General features: G+C 43.4%; 1 pseudogene; it reads right to left on the bottom strand.

The window, feature by feature from the left end:
• Window positions 1-13,664: 13,664 nt before the first annotated feature.
• LOC124597372 lies at window positions 13,665-13,782 on the bottom strand (annotated as a pseudogene).
• Between the last annotated feature and the right edge of the window lie 9,627 nt (window positions 13,783-23,409).

Raw genomic sequence — 23,409 nt, 5'->3', positions numbered from 1 at the left:
TACATATATATACTCCGCTAGCCACCAGGCGGTGTGTGGCGGAGGGCACAATTCGTGCCAAAGTCATGTTGTTGTGAGCTTGAACTTTCTACTTTGCGTTTACATTGTGTGACATGTGCCACAAGATCACAAATAGATGTAGCACTAGAACAGCTCACATGGAATATGTATTTCCTCCAGAAACTTTTGCGTTCTAAAGAACTGCCACTTCGTGTAGATGGACCGAATTAGGATTCTAAGGAGCAGTCAGGCCAGTTTTACTGCCACCTTAAGTAAATGACTCAGTCTTATAGTTTCTGTGGCAGCCAGGTTTTATGACAAAGCACTATACAAATTGAACCATCATTCTTCCAAATGTATGTCCAGTATAGCAATCACTGCACCATCTTGATCGTTGCTCAAAGTGTTCCACGAATCTGTCATTACAAACAGCGATGCAGGTCCCCCCCCAAGAACACAGGCACAGAGGGATCTCAAAAACTAAATGAAAGACAGAAGGAATGCCGCTTTAATAGCTAATTGTAAGAGGTCTCTGATTTCCCATATCCCTCATGTCCCTCTCTTCTGTCTGCAAAGAGAAGCCTGTGCCTTGGGCCATTATGACACTCAAGCTGTTCAGATACAATGTCTTGCCTATACACACGCTCACCATTTCACTACCATTAAATCCATAGAGTTCTGCAGACATATTACAGCACTTGTGAAACCGAGTGCCCCATTATCACTTAAATACCTTTTACTTGTTGTTCTAGGATATGGTAAGCAAGAATCAAATATACCCTGATATAATGATATGCTCTTGTAGAATATTAGTTAAATATTAGTGTAAAAGACCTCAGAGCTGAGCCAACCGTTGGTCTTACCAAACTTACGTGAGAACAGGTCTTCATTTGCCTTTGATATACTCTGAAGCACTGAAGTATTGTCTTCATCTGCGTTGTTGTACTTCTGCAATGCCTTAATCGCCTCAGTCCAATTACGATTTCGGCTGATTGAGATGACGGTTTGCCTGCTGAAGAAACTTAATTTTCATTCCCACACTGCATTTTTACTTCACACCTGTAGTCGAACAAAGGTCATTTCAAGGTGTGAAAGGCGCTGAAATACTTTCCAAGGGATCAGTCAAAATGCCTCTCCATTTCCTCTGACAACTCTTTCTTGATATCAGTTAGGCACCAGCTTCCATCCCTGTAGCAGAATGGCAGGGCACGTTGTTTCGTCTGTGAATTGCTCTGTGAGCTTCTAACCAGCGGGCTATTTTAGCCTATCTATGTGCTTTTTAGTTTCAGTCCTCAAATTTTTTGTGCGTTTGTGTATTTACTGGGCACAGTCCCACATGTTAGTAAATGCGTATTGTATAATTCTGCTGCCCTTAGTATGTTTAAGAACTGTGATTGCTGTGTACGGATGTGAGTTGAATTGATGACCCTTTGCTCACACCACGATGTGGTGCTGGTTTCTGTCACGCAGCTTTAGGAGGTTGCCAGTGGGAATCATTGTGAGAACGTCCTATGTTTCCTCCAATCAATCCACTACTGCAGCAGCCCCAGTTACTGACCGCACTGAGGCTGATTCCACACCTGTAGTCGAGAGCAGGTCATTTCAAGGTGTGAAAGGTGCTGAAAGACTTTCCAAGGGGCCAGTCAAAACGTCTCTCCATTTCCTCTGACAAAGAGATTTCAGGTGCTATCTGTGGCTGACAAAGGTTCTGAGCTAGATGCAGTTGCTTATCCTATTTCAGAGGAAGTATTTTGGCCTGCATGGTCTGAGCCTTAACAGAGGATGAGATTACTGGTAGTTGGGAGCTCCAAATTTAGGTGTGTAATCGGATCCCCTAGGGATATGGTTGCCAAGGAGGTGAAGTAATCCAGTGTGTTCTCATTGTGCATACCAGGTGAAGTAATCTCAAATGTGAAATGGGTGCTTCTGGATACCTTGAAGAGTACCAGGTGCAACAGACTACAGATGGTGGCTCATGTCAGTACAAATGATGAGTGTTGCTTTGGATCACAAGAGATTGCCTGCAGTTTAAGGCAGCTGTCTGAAATGGTAAAGACTGCCAACCTTACTTGCAAGATGAAGGCAGAACTCATCATCTGTAGCACCTTCAACAGGAATGGCTGTGAACCTCTGGTACAGAGCTGAGTTGAGGGTTTGAATCAGGGGCTTGGACAGTTCTGCGACTGTGTAGACTGCAGGTTTCTTGACTTGGGCCATAAGGTGGTGGAGTTTCAGGTTCTACTTAGTAGGTCAAGGGTCCATTACACAAAGGAGGCAGTGTAAATGGGGACTATGTGGCGTAGACTATGGGGAGTGGACTGCGTCGTTCTTTGTTTAGACAATCTTGGAAAAGTACAGAAAGATCTTTGGTCTCAAAGGCTGTGTGTAAAACAAAGGACAAGGGTAGACCTAGCAAGAATTGTTATTATAGCTGGTGGCCTAGCTGGGCTGAGAAAGAACCAGAGCTCCAAGTGCTAATAGGAAGCACTGAAGCTCAAATCGTTACGCATGCTGAAAACTGGCTACAACCAGAGAGAAGTTTAGCCAAAATTTTGCAAAGGATCTAAGAGTACAAAGATGAGAGAGACTAAAAACAGTGAGTGGTAGAGTGTTCATTGCTGTTAGAAGCAGTTTCTCTTGGAGTGGAACTGGAATATGGTAGATAGGTCCTGTGAATTAGTATGGATAGTAGTTACACTTAACAACAAAAAAATTAAGTATTGTTTCCTTTTACCAAGGCACCAACTCAGATGATTCAAACGCTAAACAGTTGAAGGAAAACTTGAGTCTCATTCCAAATAGGTTCTTTGCTCACATAGTTGTAGGGCAGTGACTTCAATCAGTCATCGTTATGTTGGCGAAAATGCATGTTTAAAACCAGTGGAAGGTATAAACCATCGTCCAAAATTATGCTAAATGCTTTCCTCCAAAAATTAGTTTGAACAATTAGTTCAAGAGCCACTCATTAAAGTGTAAATGATTGCGAAAACATACTTTTTCTTAGCTACAAATAATCCTGAGGAAATGGGAAGCATCATGACAGATACAAGAATTACTGGCCAAAAGGTCTTTGTAGCGAGACTGAATACCATAATATCCAAACCCACCAAAACGTACACAGATCTACATTTACATCTACACTCGGCGAACCTCTGAGAAGTACATGGCAGGGAGTATGTTCCACTGTACCAGTTACTAGGGCTTTTTCCCGTTTCATTCATGTGTGGAGAGCAGGAAGAATGAGTGCCTCTGTGTGTGCTGGAATTAATCTAATCTTGTCCTCACGATCTCTGTGGGAGGATATCTGAGGGGCTGTGGTATGAGGGGCATTTAATAAGAAATGCAATACATTTTTTAAATGCAGGTTGGTTTTATTCGGGATTCCAGTATATCATGTTATTCCCAACTCTTTTTGCAACAAAATTCTATTTTTCAAAATAATCTCTGTTCAATGCAACAGCCTTACGCTCCCATTTCTGGGAAGGCCTGTGTGCCCACATGCTACCATTCTACTGGTCGACGTTGGAGCCAACGTCTTGCTGTGTCAATAACTCCCCCATCATCCACCTACTGCTTCCTGTGGAGTACATCCTTTATTGGGCCTCACAGATGAAATTCAGACAGTGTGAGACCCGGGAGTAGTACGGTATACGGTAGTGGCGGCGTCAGCGCAATTTTGATATCAAATTGATATGAAAATTAATTAAATTGATCAATTTATCATCCATGCCCCCTCCACCCCCGCCCCCGACCGCGCCACCCCCGACCCCAACCTACCCTATTAGCGAAAATTTCGAATTATGGTGTCCCACCACATCCCCCACCCAGGAATTGGCGAGAAATTAAAATTGGTGGTGCCCTTTCCGGGATTCGAACACTGGTCTGCCTGGCCCAAAAGCCCTTCTAACACAATTAAACCACCAGAGGCGCTTGGCATTGATAGGAAATTAAAAATGGCGGTGCCCTTTGCAAGGACTCAAACCCTGATTCTACTGGATGGAAAGCCCGAGTGCACCCCTCCCCCCACAGCAAATGGAAACTGTCTAGATGCTGGAGGAAGGTTAGGTTAGCATACGATATTTATTATTGTTGGGAAACTAACGCAAAGATCGGTAAAATTACGTAATTAATCATAAAGACTGGGCCTAATTACACAACCATATGCACAGAGCTACAGAAGGATGGCGTAAAATCGCAGTACCACTCAAAAACTGATGATGCCATGCAACTGGTATTATCATGCTGGGAAAAAATTTCGCAATACCACTCGAAACCAATGACACTCAGAACTCTACCCTACATCTACAAGCTGGCGGGAAAAAAATCAGGGGTGTAGGTTATTATCTTTATTCTTTATGGTGGGAAATACGCTCATCTGACGAGATGCCGGTGTTGGACAGAGAGGAATTTAAAAAGTGTGTTACCTGTAAGCATACAGTATCTATCGCTGTTTGGTGTCAGAGTTCGCTACAGACACCTGCTCAAAAATCATCCTACAGCCCAGGTAATCGAAGCCGACACACACTATCACAACTGATGGAGAAAAATGAGTCAAAATTCTAATTTCACTTCGAAATTGCCATGAAAAAACCAGTACTCGTAATGGACGGGCCATAATGCAGCACATGTACTGGGGAAAATCGTCATCCTAAAAGACTGCAAAGTTGATATGAAAATTAATTAAATTGATCAATTTATCACCCATGCCCCCTCCACCCCCGAAAGACAAAGTTGAACGTTTGTTCTCCTCGATAGCCGTCCACAAACTGCCGAAAATCGAGGCCCTCTTCCTCCCTTCCTCCATCCCTTCCCCCCCCCCCCCCCCAACCACCTACGGGGAGGGGGAGAGGCTTCATTGAAACGGCCAGATGCTCCGCTGAGAGGCTCGCGCCCCTGCTACCAAATCTCTAAGGCCGCTGGCCGCACCAGGTGTTTCGCTGCCCTCGGCAGTCACTCGCGACATACGTGGCATGCCTTGAGGCAGCGCCCCTTAGCACAAAAGGGAAATTTAGTAGCATAAAACCGCCCATCTGGATAGTGGCTCAGATGGTCCGCAGCAGTCAACTTTCTACCATCTGGTCGCCGCATTAAAGCGACGCTCCTCCGCCAACACAATAGCGTGTATATTCAACTAAACAATAGGCGATAAAAGGAGGGCCGCCTCAAGTGCAACTTATTCATCTGAAGTATAGTGACACAGTCGCCTCTAATGGTTAGGGAGCGCACATGCGGCGCCGACCTACCGACCTAACACAGAGTAGGCAGGCTCCCAACGTCTCCAATAGGCCTCTCGTTCTGCGATGGAAAACACTAACTATTTTGGTGCGAATTACCGATCACCGCACAATGTTTTCGTTATCTCGAAAACGTCATCAGAGTACAGAAAAAGCGAGAAATAAACTCGAAAGAAGAAAAAATAATAATCTATATTAAGCAATTTCTTTCACCTTGTTGAACAAATTACACGACCTGAGAGCATCTCTTGCGTTTAGTGTCTGTAAATAAACTGTAATGCACAAGAAATAACATTAGAGAATACAGTTCTTCATGCCATTGGCTCACATGTCGGAAAAAAACACATTCATTTTATGCTTCACATCAAAAAGCTATAATTCAAGAGAACATAGCTGTTTTGTACACAATGACAGGTCCCCTTTTACCAATGTAATGCTGTATCATACTAGCATTTACTAAAAAAATCGTGAGAGCCTGTCTCGCCCTGTGCAGATGGTTCTTGCCTGCAGAGGGACTTCTGGCCGAAGGTGTCTACTCCTCCTGCTTAGGGTCGGACAGAAGGGCACCAGTTCGCAAAATATGTTACCTGGCCCAGGCATCAGTCCACTGTGAAAGACAGCCAGATGGATGAAAGTGGGTGGACGAAGCTATTTAAGAGAGACTGCTGTAAAGTGAGCTTTTGTGTAAACAGTGGAAAGATTAGATTGCTGCATAAATGAGGGACTGTGGTCCCATCTAGGTAGATGGCCACACTGTGAGAACGATGCTTACCTACCCTAAAGTCTTTCATTTTCATACAAGAGAGATCTGGAGGCGGTGATTGGCCCCTCTCAGTATACGCAAAGGAGAAGCTTGATCCCCAGTGTGGGAACCCCACACCAACAAAACAGTGAAGAGAGGAGATTCAATGAGCAGAGCATTGTTCCATTGGTTTGTACAATGTGGGAGTAGTTTCGTTCTGCTAATTCACTTCTTGTACTGAGGCTTGATGGAAAGTGGTGGTGATTCTTGGAGGGAATCATCATCTGTTTCTCCCCTGGTGGAGAACTTCATGTCTATCCCTAGTGAGTAAGACTTAGGGTCTGTATCTTATGGTGGAGAAAGAGCACATGGCAGTTTCCAACTGTACAAACAGTGGAACTGCACATCATCTCAGTCATATCATGTGTCACGAGGATGAACTTATTCATCCTGATTCAGCTGCCTGATGTTTGGCAATTCCAGCATGCACCGTTATGCCTGTGAGTCAAATTGGTTTAGCCAGACCAGTGTACAAGTGCATCTCACACTGAAATCTGCCGGGATGTCAGGACTATGATAGGGAAATGTCCCACACACTGATAATTAGAACGCCGGAGCTCTTAATTGGTATATTTCCATGGACACGTCAGAACTTTACAGCAGCTGCAGTGCACTGCTTCTCACACACAGTGCGTCGTTTTCTGCTACCACCTGAATCATGGTGAAAGGAAACTACTGCTACACTGGTGTAGAGTTGTCAATGACATTCACAGCTCCCTGTTCTCAGGTGAACCATAGTTTGTGGTATAGTTGATTCCATTTGAACAGAGTTGGGTGTCGCAGTGGATTCATGTACACAAAGTCAGATTGTGTTTCAGGAGGGATTATTTCAGGGGAGAATTTATATAGCTTCCATCCAAATGTATGCTTTGCCTATCAAACACCATTCCTTAACTGATTTACGTTTGTAATTTTTATACGACATTTATCAGCTGGTTCTACAGGAAGTTGTAGTTACTAAAGGTATACTAAAACTTATTTTGTGAACTTAAATATGCCACTGTTTTCGTTCATATTTCCTAAACTATTCACTGTTTTTATTTTATTGTGGTGTTACACGAGAACATAAGAAATTAAAGTTTCAACAGTATTAAATTAGTTAATTTGACTGCTTATTTAACTTCTGAAAGTGATTATATGCATAGGACAAGTACCATGTGTAACTTCACTAATTCGTATAAAATACTCAAGTGAGTAGTACATATTTTGAAGTTTCTGCTAAGATAATTTTTTTTTATCCAAAGACAATAACACTTAGCTTTACTCAGACATACCGAGCGAGGTGGCGCAGTGGTTAGCACACTGGACTCGCATTCGGGAGGACGACGGTTCAATCCCGTCTCCAGCCATCCTGATTTAGGTTTTCCGTGATTTCCCTAAATCGTTTCAGGCAAATGCTGGGATGGTTCCTTTCAAAGGGTACGGCCGATTTCCTTCCCCATCCTTCCCTAACCCGAGCTAGCGCTCCGTCTCTAATGACCTCGTTGTCGACGGGACGTTGAACAACACTAACCTAACCTAACCTACTCAGACATATATTATTGATTAACACAAGTGACGGCTTGCAATTGGTGTCCCTTGGCCAGGATCTCTAATCGTAGTACTTTTGTGAGATGCTTAGCGTGTTATCTTATGTAACAGGCACAAATAGTTCAAATGGCTCTGAGCACTGTGCGACTTAACGTCTGAGGTCATCAGTCCCCTAGAATTTACAACTACTTAAACCTAACTAACATAAGGACATCACACACATCCATGCCCGAGCAGGATCCGAACCTGCGACCGTAGCAGTCGCGCGGTTCCGAACTGAAGCGCCTAGAACCGCTCAGCCACCGCGACCAGCATGTAACAGACAGATGTTTATCTTTTTTATTTTTCAGAGTGAGGCTATGGTGCACCAAGAACATTCAGACTCAGGATTGACACCGTGCATTGTATCTCAGAATGTTGTAGTCATTTTATTTTTAGTGTCATTTATTTTTCTTTATTTGTTTCTCATTTTATGGAAGTGACTTCTGCATCACCTGTTGTCTGTCGTTGTCCGATGATGTGTCATTGCTAACACTGTTATGCATCCTTTTGTGGAAGGTATTTGATTGTCGGAATATGTACGACATTTTAGAGAAAGTTATGTTTCATAGAATTAGGCATAAAAGTGTGCATTATTTAAGAGAAGATCAGAGTAGAGGTGTGGTGCATGATGCGTTAGAATTGGAAACTGGCAGAAGAAGCAATTGATTTGAATGCTTTCGAGAAGCAAAGCTCTTTCGTACGGTGAGAAAGGCTGCAAGCTAAAGTCATCTAAAATGGAACATGAGCCAGACATTGAGGCAGAAAAAGATAGAATGATGGAAGACGTTCATTTAAATCAGTCTGCAAATAGGGCGCAAATATCAAAACCAGAATACTAAATGACAACGCTCAGTTCACTCAAGAAATGAAAGTGAAAATGATGCCGAGGTGGCAGGTTTTGTAGGTTCTGTAAATACAAGAAAGAGATACAGTTGAGGAAAGTAACAGTCTGATTTCACGGGCAAGGTGTCGTAGTCGAGTCGTGTGTGTCTAGTCCTGAGTACGTTACTGGAAGTATGTAATCGATCATTCAGTTTATGCAAGAGGCAGGAAGAGATGATGGCAGGGAGACCAAAGACAGAGAATCCTCATTAATGAAATCAGAGAAACTGAGAAGTGACAAGAGGAGGAGGAAAATAGACAGGATGAAGTCACACAAGAAATTAAGGAAATTCGAAGGAGGTTGATGAGTTCGTCAGAAATGTAAATCAGTCAGGAATGAAGGTAAGGGTGTAATATCAGAGGTTGAAGACATTAGGAAAACGTCAGATGAGAAGTGAGAAGTAGCGGTAAAGTCAAAATGTGAGGCTTGGACAGCCAGATTAGTAGCACGAGATGCACAAAAAAGTGCCAAAATTGCACAAGATCAGGTAGTGCTGGCAAAGGTTGAAGTGAGTGCAACCAGTCATTCCTGCACTTAAAAAATAGGGACAGTGATTAGTTGAAAAGACAAAGGATTACATGTTAGAAATCAAAGATGATCTAACACATCTCACTACCCTAGAAAGAGCCGACGCAGATAAGACAAATGTGCGAACGGGTCACTTGTGTAGGAATCCAGCCCAAAGCAACAGCATGTCGCTGTGAGTTCATTGGTCACCAGGAATGTCAAAGACAAAATTTTGTAACTCAATCTGTAGCCACGTTCCCACCACAGGCCAATATATGGCAAGAATGCCCATGTAATGGTGTACAGCTCTCGGTGGACCACACAGTCAGTGGCACGTAGCGCACAAAGTAATCAGCCGTGCCATGGTTGCATGCTACTCAGACATACAGAAACATTGCCATGTGACTCTGATGACAGGAAACGAGGGTACAACAGCATTCAGGGATCAGTTGACCATGAAATCTTGGGCACACATGTGCCAGAAGTTAGAGAAGTCCAGTGGTGCGAAATGATAAGTATTTTGACTTAAAACATTTTCTCTCAGTTCAGAATTTTCAGGATTACAAGGACAACTGCAATTCATTACATTCCATGTCATTGAGTGGTTAGTATGATAGGGTACTACCCAAGTCATGGTCACTAGTATATGAACTGTTTTTTACCTGTGGATACCTGGAAACTTCAAAAGCTGAGCACATGCATAGCTCTGCAGCAAATTCCTCCAGCTATGGTGAATTCAGAGAGACTTAACTAAAGACTTATTGGTCTCAGGACACCCAAGAAAGGATTAAACAGGAGTTTATGTCAGGGGAAGATTATGAAGAATCACAGTGCTGCAGTTCAGTACAGTTTTTCAAAACACTTGTCAACACGAATCGTTATCTGGACCAACTGTATAGTCATAAGGAGATAATGCAACACTGCTTCATGGAACTGCCATTGAGGTATGCTTTTCCTATCAAACACCATTCCTTAACCGATTGGCGTTTGTTATTTTTGTGGAACATTTATCAGCTGGTTCTCCAGAAAGTTGTAGTTACTAAAGGTATATTTAAAACTTGTCATTATTTTGTAAACTTAAATATGCCACTGTTCTCATTAATATTCCCTCAACTATTCACTGTTTTTATTTTTTGTGGTGCTACAAGGGTACACCAGAATTTAAGTTTCTGCATTATTAAATTAGTTAATTTAATTATTAATTTAACTTCTGAAAGTTATTAATGCATAGGGCAAGAAAAGTACCATGATTAAATTCGCTAATTCATGTAGAATATTACTGGTAGTGCCCACTCCAGTGTATATACGAGGGCTATCCACAAAGTACATTACGTTTTCGTTTGTGTCCGTTAGGGGCGGGGCTAGCACAGCCATCTTGGTGTCAAGGCATTCCACTGCTCAGTCGGCATCCTGCCGTGCTAGTGAGAGGTTCGTGCTGTACTCCATTGAGTTACAGTGACAGTTTGAAATGTCAGCATTAATTGAAAATGCCGCGAAGTGCAAAATGCGTGCTGTAATAAGGTTTATGACTGCAAAAAACTGTACACCGATAGAAATCTATCGGCAGCTTTGTGAAGTGTATGGTGACAACATAATCACTGAAGGTGGAGTGCGTCAATGAGTCATAAAATTTAAAAATGGCCAAACTAATGTTCACGACGAAGAGCAAAGTGGAAGACCCAGCATAGTGACTGCCGAACTTGTCGAAAAAGTCGATGCTGCGATCCGTGAAAACCGTAATTTCACAATAACGGAACTCTCTATGAGTTTTCCACAAATTTCACGAAGTTTGTTGCACGGAATCATTACCGAAAAGCTTGGTTACCACAAGTTTTGTGCAAGATGGATACCAAAAATCATGACAGAGATTCACAAATATCAGCGAATGGCTGCAGCGTTAACATTTTTGGACGCTTACGAGAAAGATGGCAACTCATTACTCGATCGCATCGTTACTGGTGACAAAACATGGGTTAAGCATGTGAACTGCGAGACAAAATTGCAGTCAATGCAGTGGGGGCACACAAATCCCCCCCCCCCACCCCAAAAAAAAAAACCAAGAAATGCATGCAGACAATGTCGGCAAGGAAGGTGATGGCGACTGTCTTTTGGACAGAAAAGGTGTGATTTTTGTGGATTTCCTGGAAAGAGGCACTACAATAAACTCTCAAAGGTATTGCCAAACTCTGCACAACCTCAGAAGAGCAATACAAAACAAGTGCAGGGGAAAGTTGGGCTCAAAGATCTTGCTGATTCACGACAACGCCCGGGCCCACACGGCAAAAGCCACTTGTGAAGTTCTCGAATCTTTTAAGTGGGAGTTGTTTGCTCACCCGCCATACAGTCCCAACCTAGCACCGAGCGACTTCCACTTATTCCCAGCAATGAAGAAGTGGTTGGCTATGCAGCGTTTTGATGACGACGCACAGCTTCAAGAAGAGGTAACCATGTGGTTGAAGGTGCAGGCGGCCGAATTTTACGATGAAGGAATTTCCAAGCTTGTCCATCGCTACGATAAGTGCCTTAATTTAAATGGCAACTATGTAGAAAAGTAGTATTTAAGTGTGGCTTTCATCTGTATATAATAAAAAAGAATTTCCAATACTTTATTTATTTTTAATTCCAAAACGTAATGAACTTTGTGGATAGCCCTCGTACATGGTGCTGATGTACCAAATGGCATCATCTGGAATGCTGCATTACATTTTCATATGAGCTGTAAGAATTGTCTCAGCTGTGGCTTGTCCCCTTGTGTCAATGCATGTAATTTGGCTGGTGTGGGTGCAGGGTGTGGCAGTTTAACCTTACCATCCCTATATCACATGCTAGATGGTTCACCAGAAACCACTTTACACAAGCAATGCGAACATAATGCTGACATTTCATCCAGACAAACAAATGGTACCTCTGCATATATCTCACAAGGTATATAAAGGTAGGCCAGCATGGATAGGTGTTTATATGCCTCTGCCTGATGATGTCTCATGTTTTTGAGAAGTGTCTCACATTGTAGTGGAGTCCATGTACTAGCAAGTGTGAGACATACTGTCTTAACTGTTTAAGCCTTGCAGCACTGTCACCAGCAGAATCTAACACTCTGCATGTTGCTGCAGTTGTTAGAATCTGAGCATGAGGTGGTTTTACATCTTCAGGATGTTCCTGCGTACACAATAAATATATATATTATATATACCACAGGGGAACACTTAATCTACTGGCATATGCTTCCGTCTCAGTAAGTTGCACACATGTATATCATGTGTGTTGCAGTAGAGGAGTTTGAAGTGTGTTCAGGTCCAGTGTCAGGAGGTAACAATGCTGTTCAGTGACATAGCAGTGTACTGTGCCATCCTTGCCAAACATTTAATAAATGTAGCCTTTGTACATACATACATACATACAAGGGGAGATGGAAACACGTAGTTATTTCATATTGGATGAATATATTGGGACATACCTGTACTAAGAGCCTGGCATATATCCAGTGACCTCACAACATGACGCACATTCCAGTTGCGTAATCGCAAAGTACGTAGTGGGCTTACTGTGATGTACTGATGATCATCACCTTGAAAATGATACATTGTTGTCTGCAGAAGGAAGGGAATGGATGGGTATGTGCCAGGGGGGAGGGGGTACGCAATACAGCTGTGTGTGGCAGATTAGCTACTTGAGTGCCCGTAATGGGCTGACATGTAGCTTGCCCTGTAGAGCAGGTTGATAAGGCACATCGATACTATTCCCATGCAACACATCTGTTGTGCAGTGCAGTCTATACAGTGTGGACTTAAAAAACCTTGTCTGTATCTCCATCAATATTAAAGCTAGAGTGTTTTAAACCTCCCCTCCCTCGCCCTTGTTGCTGGTCCTAACAGAGCAAGGATTTCCTGTGACAAACTTATTCCACTTCAGTCCAGGGCCCTGGGAGCAGTTTCAAACATACATATTCTCAGCTTTACATATCTTATGATAGATATAAATATAGCTGAACATCCCAGCTCCACCCAGTTATTTGTTGCTTCCTCTTCCACTTGCCTCCTCACAACCTGTCCCTTTCCCCCTACCTCCCTACACAAGCACCATCTGCCTGCTCATATTCTCTTTCTGTCAATCTCCTCCCCCCCCCCCCTTGACCAAAAACCACAGCTGCACTTGTGTCATTGTACTCCGCCCCAACCATCCTTGTGCTCCACACTCCACCAATCAGTAGCGATTGGTGGAAATCGATACAGACACGGAATGAAGACACGATGACTGATATGTAGGGATACATTGATTCACAATAGTACAGTATTATATACAATAGCTGGCTTACTATTCCTAGGTGTTGTGATGTGTAAATTGCTGGGCGAGCTAACTCTGCTGCATGCCACATGCAAATAGCCACATGATAAACAGGATATTGTAAGGTTGGTAAGTCATTCATCCACAGTTTGCCCCCATGTTTTATTTATAGTGGTTTAGCACTCTGTCATCAGGCCACAAGTGGCCCATTGGGACCATCCAACTGCCGTGTCATCCTCAGCTGAGGATGTGGATAGGAGGGGCATGTGGTCAGCACACCGCTCTCCCGGTCGTTACGATGGTTTTCTTTAAACCGGAACCGCTACTATTCGGTTGAGTAGCTCCTCAATTGGCATCACGAGACTGAGTGCACCCCAAAAAATGGCAACAGCACACGGCAGCCCGGATGGTCACCCATCCAAGTGCCAGCCATGCCCAACAGCGCTTAACTTCGGTGATCTGATGGAAACCGGTGTATCCACTGCGGCAAGGCCATTGCCCTTATTTATAGTGATGACAAATGCCAATTGTACAGTGATCTGCAGTCTAAAAAATGGTACTAGGACATTCGATGGCATTAGGGATATGCGAGGTATGTGTATCGTACATATATTGAATCACCAGCATGCCTACCTATTATGACAGTTGTTCCTGTTACATTTAGTAATACCTTCATCGTGCATAGTCATGTTCCATTGCACACATTTTGTGCACTCTGATTTCACAGTAACACAATGCATATGCCTGCCTTCAGTGTAAAATGGTATGACGGCAGAAAAGGTGGTGTCAGTGACTGCAAGCATTCAATCAGTAATTGTACCATACTGTCAACATGGTGTGTAATCACAAAGCATGTAGCATGCTTGCTTGCTTTAATGTACTGATGATCTGTGCCTTGGAGCTAAACACTGATGGCTGAGGGGGAGGGAAACACATCAATGTATTGTGGGTTGCCTATCTGAGTGCCAATGAGGGATCTAATAAAGATTTTGCATGTTTGTATCTCTGTAAATATTAGAGCTAGATCTTTATAAACCCCCCTATATTCGTCCTCTTGGGGCAAGGAGTTTGTGTGTCAGATTTGGCCCATTGCAGTCAAAGGGATAGGAGTAGTTCTTACACATACATAAATTTGTTCATCTTTATAAAGCTTTAGACTAGCATTTCCTCCATATCATCACCCATATACATGTCCTTCCTGCCCTTTCCCCTGTCCATCTCCTGCCCCTCCTCTCTATACCTCCCTCTCCCCTTAATCATTTCCTCCTCCTCTCTTCAACTCACTAAGCTGCTCCTCCCACCACTCCGTATCCCTCTACTCCCTCCTCCTCCTCCTCCTCTTGCTGTCCCTTCCCTCCTCCTCCCTGATCTCCTGCTTCCCCTCTCTCGCTCCATCCCCTCTAGCCCCCCCCTCCTTTCCCCCTAACCTACCACCTCCTCTCTCTGTCCATTCCCTGTTCAATTCATCTCAAACGTCCCCCAGCCATGCCAATCCGCAGATTTAGCACCTGAAAAACAGATTGAAACCGATAACAGTGGCTAACGGGCAAAAATTCTAACAATCAAGGAAGTAAGGAGCCACTAGGATCGGGCAAGGAAGCGGGGCCAAGTGCTGGTAGAAGTAACACAACACCTTACTTCTAATGCATTTATTAAAACTAGCTAAAACATAATATACAATCTGCCAAGATAATGAATATAGGTAGAATCAAACCTTAAGAAACTAGATCATCAACAATTTAACATTGTACCACGCAACAGTACTGCATATGCCTTAAGGGCTACAATCACAAAGAAAGCCTGAAGGGCCAAGTTATAAAGAATACACATAACGTGTTGAGCCTGAAGGGCCACCAAAATAGTTAACTAGACTTTAGTTAAAGAACAGATTTACCAACAGTTTAGGCAAGGCAGTGTGAAACAATAAAGGCCGTGCAACTTCCAAGTAAGGGGCCTGAAGGGCCAAATTAACAAGATAAGAAAATCTTAAAAATATCAAATGGAAAATAAGTGCTTATTAACAACTCGACCTTGAGGGCCAGGTAATAAATGAAATTAGTCAAACAAATTCTGCAATAAGTAAGTAATGCCCACGAATTTCAGTAAGCCAGCCTTAAGGGTCCCAGTACACTAACAAGGGAGGTTAAATATTAAAACTGGATTTCAAAGCCTTAAGGGCTGTAGAGCTTTCAAAAGGGTGCTTGAAGGGCCAATTCATCAAGGTACTTAATAAACAGCTCAGCCTGAAGGGCTGGTCGATGGTTAAGGTTAGGCAAGTTCTCAAAAATAGAAGGCAAATCAACAAATTTATCAGTAATCGAGCCTTAAGGGCCACAGTACATTTAGAATCCACATTAAGCATTAAGATCTATCATATAGAGAAGCAATTCCCTAAAACTTAGCAACCTTAAATCAATCAATTGATCCTATCCAGCTTAAAACCTAGGGAGAACAATACATGCATATACTTCTAAAAGGTAAACTTGCATAAAATCTAAATTTAAAGTGCAAACAATCACACACCAACATGGCCAGCAAATTTACGAAAGTTTAACCACAGTTACTGAGTGTGAAATACAAGCAGCTGCAAGGCTACCAATCAGTCATCGTGCCCCAATATCATGATTTACAATCTTCAGGTAGTACGAAACAGGAAAAATACAAGGCACGCCCCAAAGAGGAATTAAATGATGCCCTTCAATTACAAATCATTAAACTGCAGCGTAAAGCTGCCACATTTCACAAACTGGCGTAAAAGCCACCAGCTCAATCGACACTGTTCATATAGGCAAACATACAATTCAAATTTTCTAACCCTGTAAAATTTTCAGTCTAAAGGGGGCTGATGATAACGTACAGTATTAAACCAATCTTTAAGATAAACACATGCACCAACAACTTTTAAGGTGTGCACAGCCACGTACTTCACAAATTTCTTTTCTTTCTCTCACATACATAGAACACGAAGGCTTGGAACTGACTACCAAATTGGTCACAAGAATCAATAGATAGCTACCAATATATCAGTACCTAATTAGACAGTCTCCTAGTGTGACATGACAGAGCAACAGTTCACATTCACAGCCTTTGATTCAACATGTTCTACTATCCTTGTTGTACAGCTTCGACCACGCCCGGAGTGCCTACTGCAAATTTTAACCAAGCAATTCACACTCACGTCGACGCCTAACTGAGGAACCAGCCCAGCAGTACAAGAACAACCTACACACTCGAAGTCAAACTCCGCAAACACAGTGCAGAACTAACATTCAACCTTTTCTTTCATAGGTTCAGAACCGGCGAGCTAAACCGGTGGACGGAAAACACACAATGTCGGCGGCAGCAACATAAAGGAAGTCACAAACACCACCCTAATACAAGGCAATAGCAAGTCAAAAGCCCAACGGCAATAGCGAAATATACTCAACTTCAGTCCCGGAAGAAAACCTGCCACCCTCAGTGCTCAAAACATTCCCGGAGCAACTGTCCTTGGCGACTCCCACTATTCTCCGGAACAGCAACATCACAGCTCCTTATTTCAATTATCTTCTGACCAGAACAAGCATAATCGGAGCTAACAGCTTCTCCAAGTTAGACACGCTATGCCGTAGAACCTCACGGTGGAATGAGCAGACCGACACCACACAAACCACCGCAAGTAAGGTAAACAAGCACTTCCGGAGTCGATGGCGTACTGCCACGCTTCACGACTCGGTCACTCCAACCCGCCGACCTAGAGGGCGGGGCATGAGACGAGGAGAACAGACGGCGCCGGCGGGAAGCCAAGGCGTAAGTAGGGTGCATGTTTAAACGAGACGGACAGAAGCACGTCTCACAGATCAGTAAAGCAAACCTATACTACAACCACAACATGCCTGTCATGCAAATGAGGCTACACGCTGGTAGTAGAAAACCATTTGTTGCCTCTGATGTGTAAGCTGCCCTACAAAGCATGTCTGACATACAGTGAAGCCTAAATTTCAGGGGCTGAGAAACAACACTTTTTGCCTCTACCTCTGCTCCTATTGGAGCTGGGAGGTTATGAACCCTACAGTACTGATACTTGTGAGACTTGATATTTTTCTGCTAATTTTTGTTGAAATCGATCCAGGGCTTTGGGAAGAGATCCCAGACATACAAACATGAATGTCACATAATTTGCACATCTCTTTGTTCATTTCCTCCTCTACACTCTTTCTGCCCATCACCTTCTCGCCTCCCTATCTGCCCAACTCATCCTCCCACCTCTCTCTGTCCATTCCCTCCTCTCTTTCTGTTCATCCCCTTCTCCCCCTCCCTCCATCTTCACATCTCCTTGTCCTATCCTCTCTCCCTATCCATCTCCTCTGCCCGCTCCCCCCCCCCCCCCCCCCCCCCCCTCTCTCACCTCATCCGTCCATCTCACCATTTCTCAGGCATGCCCATCTGCAATTGTAGCCCTCGCAAAAGAGGTTGATAAAACATGCTGGTACTACTCCCATAACACGTCCCTCATGCAGCATAGCCTATATGTCAGGGGCTTGGAAATGCTTTTGTTCCCATGACATGTAAGCTACCATGCAAATTAGGCCAATAATCCATGCCAATATCACTCCAACACAACACAATTGTTGTGCTGCACAGCTTACACAAAGGAGATTGGAAAACTTTTTCTTGTCCATGACATGAAAGTTACCCTAAAATGCAGGCTGATAAGGTAAATTGATACTATTCCCACATAATACACCTGTCATGGATGGCAGCCTATAAGGCAGGTACTTAAAAAAAACGCAGCATTATAATCTCCCCTATGTTGATCCTCTCAGGGCATGGAATTTGTGTCTCATTTCTCCCACTTTGGTCCAGGGCCCTGGTAGAAGTTCTTCCATGTACATATATACATACTTACATAAGCTCAGCTTCACACACACACACACACACACACACACACACACACACACACACACACACACACGTAACAACTTCTTATGCTTGCCCGCTGTTAGTGCTGCTACAATATATTGTTGAGGCTCTCATTAATGTACTCGTATATGGCTGTCCACTACTATTACCTCTACTATGAACAAGACCGACTCCCTCATGTCAACCCTAAAATCTGTTTCATACTATGCTTCATGTTTGTGCAAAATACAGAGGAATTTTAACCAAAACCATTGGTGGCTTGCCAATATGGGTTAGATACTGCATCCAGTCTTTCTTACTGTGCTGCTTAATGCTACTTTGCATATCAATCTAATTATCACACTTGTTCTGCACTTCTGACAATTTAACCTTTACAGCTCGTTCCACTGGCTTCCCTTTCCCTTAACACTAAATGTACATGTTTTCCTTTTACATTCATACTGCAAGATTACCCTCTTACTCTCTCTGGGAATCCAGTTCGCTGGAATCTGGGCTATTGATGGTTCATGCTGATGCTCAGCTCTCTGCCTGAGAACAATGAAAGTCGCACACAGCAGAGTTAGAGCCACTGTGTCACTTGGTATTGCAGCACTATAAAATCACTGTCATGTATCAGTGTCCTATGAACTGCTCTGTGTGTTGCATTAACTACTCGGGAATTGATCCAGGGGATGGATTAGGTCAGATCCTAGAGTTTGAGTTAGTAATGTTATATTAGGTGCTGGCAATAATTCCAAAGGTACATCTGGCCAAATACAACTGTGGTTGTGAGATGTTCACTTGCGTGATCCCCATAATTGTGGCTGGTAGATGGAATGCCAGTGCTGTTCTATCACATGTAGTGTTGCTAATTAATAACCTGTTTGCCCAAAGTTCAATCTGTCTGGCCTCAGTGGACTACACCTGCTTTAACAACTTGCCACTACTGCTGCGTCATCATAGGTGGAATGAATCCAATGACAACATGCTTGCTGGAAATACAGTCTGGGTCCCAGGACATGCGTCAGACAATATAGTTCCTTCTGTCACGCTAGGAACAATTGCACCGCACATGTGCCCAACCTGGTTTGTATTACCATGGTCAGACATACCGTTACTTCCCCCCTCCAACAATGTATCTCTTCCTCCATCATCACTGCACACCTGCTATCATCTTCAGAAATGAATAATATCCTGTAGATCCTCGTCTGCATGAAATTCCCAAGAATTCCCAGCTTCACTGGGTATGTATGAATGACGTAACACTTAAACTGTGCATGTGTTCCTTTACCGGAATTGAAATTAGAATACATAATCATGATTGGTCAGTTTCCACTTCTGTTTGTACTATGTGGTAGTAGAAGGGTAGGTTTCATCTACCAGGTTCTATGATTAGGCTTAATTCAGGCAGTAGCTGGTTCCATACTTTCTGTAGCGCTGAAAAGTACTGTTCAGGTGACAAAATGTAATACTACTATGATTTCAATTCCTTCCAGTCTTGCCCTTGATGTATTGCAACCTAAGGACAGAGACAAATATCACCCTTTCTCCCTCCTCAGAAGGCTGCTGCCACTAGCAGGCCCATTCAAATACAATAAAGCAACACAAAAAAAAATCTTTACAGCAACATAACTTATTCACTACAATTGCATACATACACAAACACAAAAAAAGAAATCCTTGACAGACATATTCTTGACCTTAATGAATACAGTACCTCACGCATGGGCTCAACCACATCTTCTCTATCCTGTGACTCCTCCTCCTCCTCCTCCTCCTCACTTTCATCTCTGGATCCACCCATGGTACTCACAGAATCAACTCCAGACTATCCCAGGAAAAGTCATAGATGTCCAACATGTACGGTTGTCATTCTTGTTGGCAGCAGAAGGTTCACGTTGTCTGGTGAAGTAGTCTCCTCAACCTGATAGGGCCCTTGTGATAAACTTCTTCGTCTTCCCTTTTGGCATGCAAGGAACTGGATATCACCCACTGCTCTACTTCATAGGCAGTAAACTTACTGTATGTTTGACTGATTTCTCCTGTTTGTTTAATACCTTTGTATTCCTTTCCATACTTCTCATAGTGTTTCTACAAATTCAACACAAAATTTGTGCCCTGATCCGTAACTAAGGTATAAGGTACTCCAAATTTAAATATGGTATCCAACTGTTCACCAAAGCCTAGGCTACTGTACTGGCCTGCTTACAAGAATCTCCACCATTCCTAAGAACCTCAAAAAGTGATCTATGATTTATTCCCAGTGGATGTCCTACTGAAAGGTCCTAAAATATCAAGTCCTATCGTTTTAAAGGGTTTAAGCATCTCTATAGCTGTTGTTACAAATGATGGCAATCGAGTTTAGGCTTTTTCTGTGCACCTATATGCACATTCTCCAACAGCCAATAAGCATTCAGTAGTCTTCTCAGTGCTCTCCTGTGAAAGTTGTAGCCAATGTGAGAATTAAACATAATCATAGCAATTTAATAGTGAATTTTTAACTCATTTGTTGTGAGCTGTCACAGCTCACGGTGATGGTAATCAATAAAATCTGCACAAGCAAGTGAGCGACACAATTTTTAGTTTACAAACTTTCTTCAAGCACAGAGCGTGTTTGCGCACTTACCACAACTGTTGCTTCTAACTGGCAACAATGCAATACCCATCTGTGTCTTGAGCTGCGCGAACCACCACCATTTGTGGATTAAACTATAGTAATCTACAAACTGACATGGCCCATAGTAACACAAACCCACTAAAAAGAAGACCTTTAATGAAGAAACAGTTCACACGCCACAATACATTGTACTAGTGCTCCTAGACGGCACTACAGCATGGCTTCATGTGAGGGCGAGGGTGAGTAGCTTAGTTCACACCTCTGAGCATGCGTTATACAGTGTGACCTGTAAATACATTCATTGGTTGAGCAGAATTCACAAACGTTTAGCTTCCAAATATGCAGGCATTGGGAGGGCGCATGTGCTGCGAAAGAATGAAGACACACGTGGGTACCAGATGGATGACACTGACACAATCAGCTACCACCTCAGCACTCTTTGTGATCTCCCCATCTTGTGCACATATGGAGTCTCTCTACTGTGGTACAGGATGCCAGTACTTAAGCACAGAGGACACGGTCACCCACCATGGATTGACCAAGACTGTAGCAGATGTTCAAAAGTCAGCCAGGAGGCTGCGTGGCTGAGCTTAGACTTGTAGGTGCAAAGATGGCAGCTTGTAGATCATGCGTGATGACCCAGATGATGGGGGCCTGGCTGCTCACCAGTCTCCTTGTCCATGATGACCCAGTAGGCAGCAATGGCAGACCACGGCTGTGGTAAGCATCAGGTTTCGCTGCCTCGGCGCTGAAGTCAACAAGCATGTGGCAGATTGATTTATATCGAACAGCTCATGATTTCACTGAAACTCATTAGACAGTCATTCTCTCTGGTTCTTCGAGACAGGCAGAATTGCAGAGTGACAGAATATGTCTTGTGCTCTGAAAACTGTGTTATTTGTAGGAACCAAGCCCCCAACCTATGACACAGTGGTTCCGAGTACATAAGCGTATTTGTCCCCATTTACTAGACTGATCGGCACTCCAGGCCTTGCTGTGGTAATTTCAGCAATGATTTTAAGTCACCGAGCTTGGTCCTCTTGTTACTCTGACACAGTCAGCAGTTACGCAGTGCCTTGCTAAGCAGTCCACAGGTGTTTGCATTTCACCTGTTCTGATGTCTGCTGCGTTGGTGGTATGCCATGTTGATGCACTACGTGATTGAAAATATACGTGCACCCCCAAAAACACATGTTTTTCATATTATGTGCATTGTGCTGCCACCTAGTGCAAGGTACTCCATATCAGCGACTTCAGTAGTCATTAGACATCTTGAGAGAGCAGAATGGGTCACACTGCAGAATTCACAGACTTTGAACGTCGTCAGGTGATTGGGTGCCACTTGTGTCATACATCTGTACGTGAGAGTTCTACACTCCTAAACATCCCTAGGTTCACTGTTTCCGATTTGATAGTGAAGTGGAAACATCACACAAGAATTCCAAACTGCATCAGGATCCACTGCAAGTACCATGACAATTAGGCGGGAAGTGAGAAAACTTGGATTTCGTGGTCGAGCAGCTGCTCATAAGCCACACATCACACTGGTAAATGCCAAACGATGCCTCGCTTCGAGTAAGGAGTGTAAACACTGGACGATTGAACAGTGGAAAAACGTTGTGTGCAGTGACAAATCATGGTACACAAAGTGGCGATCCGATAACAGCGTGTGGTATGGCGAAAGCCCGGTGAATGTCATCTGCCAGCGTGTGTAGTGCCAACAGTAAAATTCGGAGACTGTGTTGTTATGGTGTGTCTACATCTACATCTACATTTATACTCCGCAAGCCACCCAACGGTGTGTGGCGGAGGGCACTTTACGTGCCACTGTCATTACCTCCCTTTCCTATTTCAGTTGCGAATGGTTCGCGGGAAAAACGACTGCCGGAAAGCATCCGTGTGCTCTCAAATCTCTCTAATTTTACATTCGTAATCTCCTCGGGAGGTATAAGTAGGGGGAAGCAATATATTCGATACCTCATCCAGAAGCGCACCCTCTCGAAACGTGGACAGCGAGCTACACCGCGATGCAGAGTGCCTCTCTTGCAGAGTCTGCCACTTGAGTTTGCTAAACATCTCCGTAACGCTATCACGCTTACCAAATAAACCTGTGACGAAACGCACCGCTCTTCTTTGGATCTTCTCTATCTCCTCTGTCAACTCGACCTGGTACAGATCCCACACTGATGAACAATACTCAAGTATAGGTCGCACGAGTGTTTTGTAAGCCACCTCCTTTGTTGATGGACTACATTTTCTAAGGACTCTCCCAATGAATCTCAACCTGGCACCCGCCTTACCAACAATTAATTTTATATGATCATTCCACTTCAAATCGTTCCGCACGCATACTCCCAGATATTTTACAGAAGTAACTACTACCAGTGTTTCTTCCGCTATCATATAATCATACAATAAAGGATCCTTCTTTCTATGTATTCGCAATACAATACATTTGTCTATGTTAAGGGTCAGTTGCCACTCCCTGCACCAAGTGCCTATCCGCTGCAGATCTTCCTGCATTTCGCTACAATTTTCTAATGCTGCAATTTCCGACTATCTACTAGGTCATTTATATATATTGTGAAAAGCAATGGTCCCATAACACTCCCCTGTGGCATGCCAGAGG

Source organism: Schistocerca americana, chromosome 2, assembly GCF_021461395.2.
Source record: "Schistocerca americana isolate TAMUIC-IGC-003095 chromosome 2, iqSchAmer2.1, whole genome shotgun sequence".
Taxonomy (NCBI): domain Eukaryota; kingdom Metazoa; phylum Arthropoda; class Insecta; order Orthoptera; family Acrididae; genus Schistocerca; species Schistocerca americana.
This window is presented reverse-complemented; position numbering and strand designations above follow the sequence as displayed.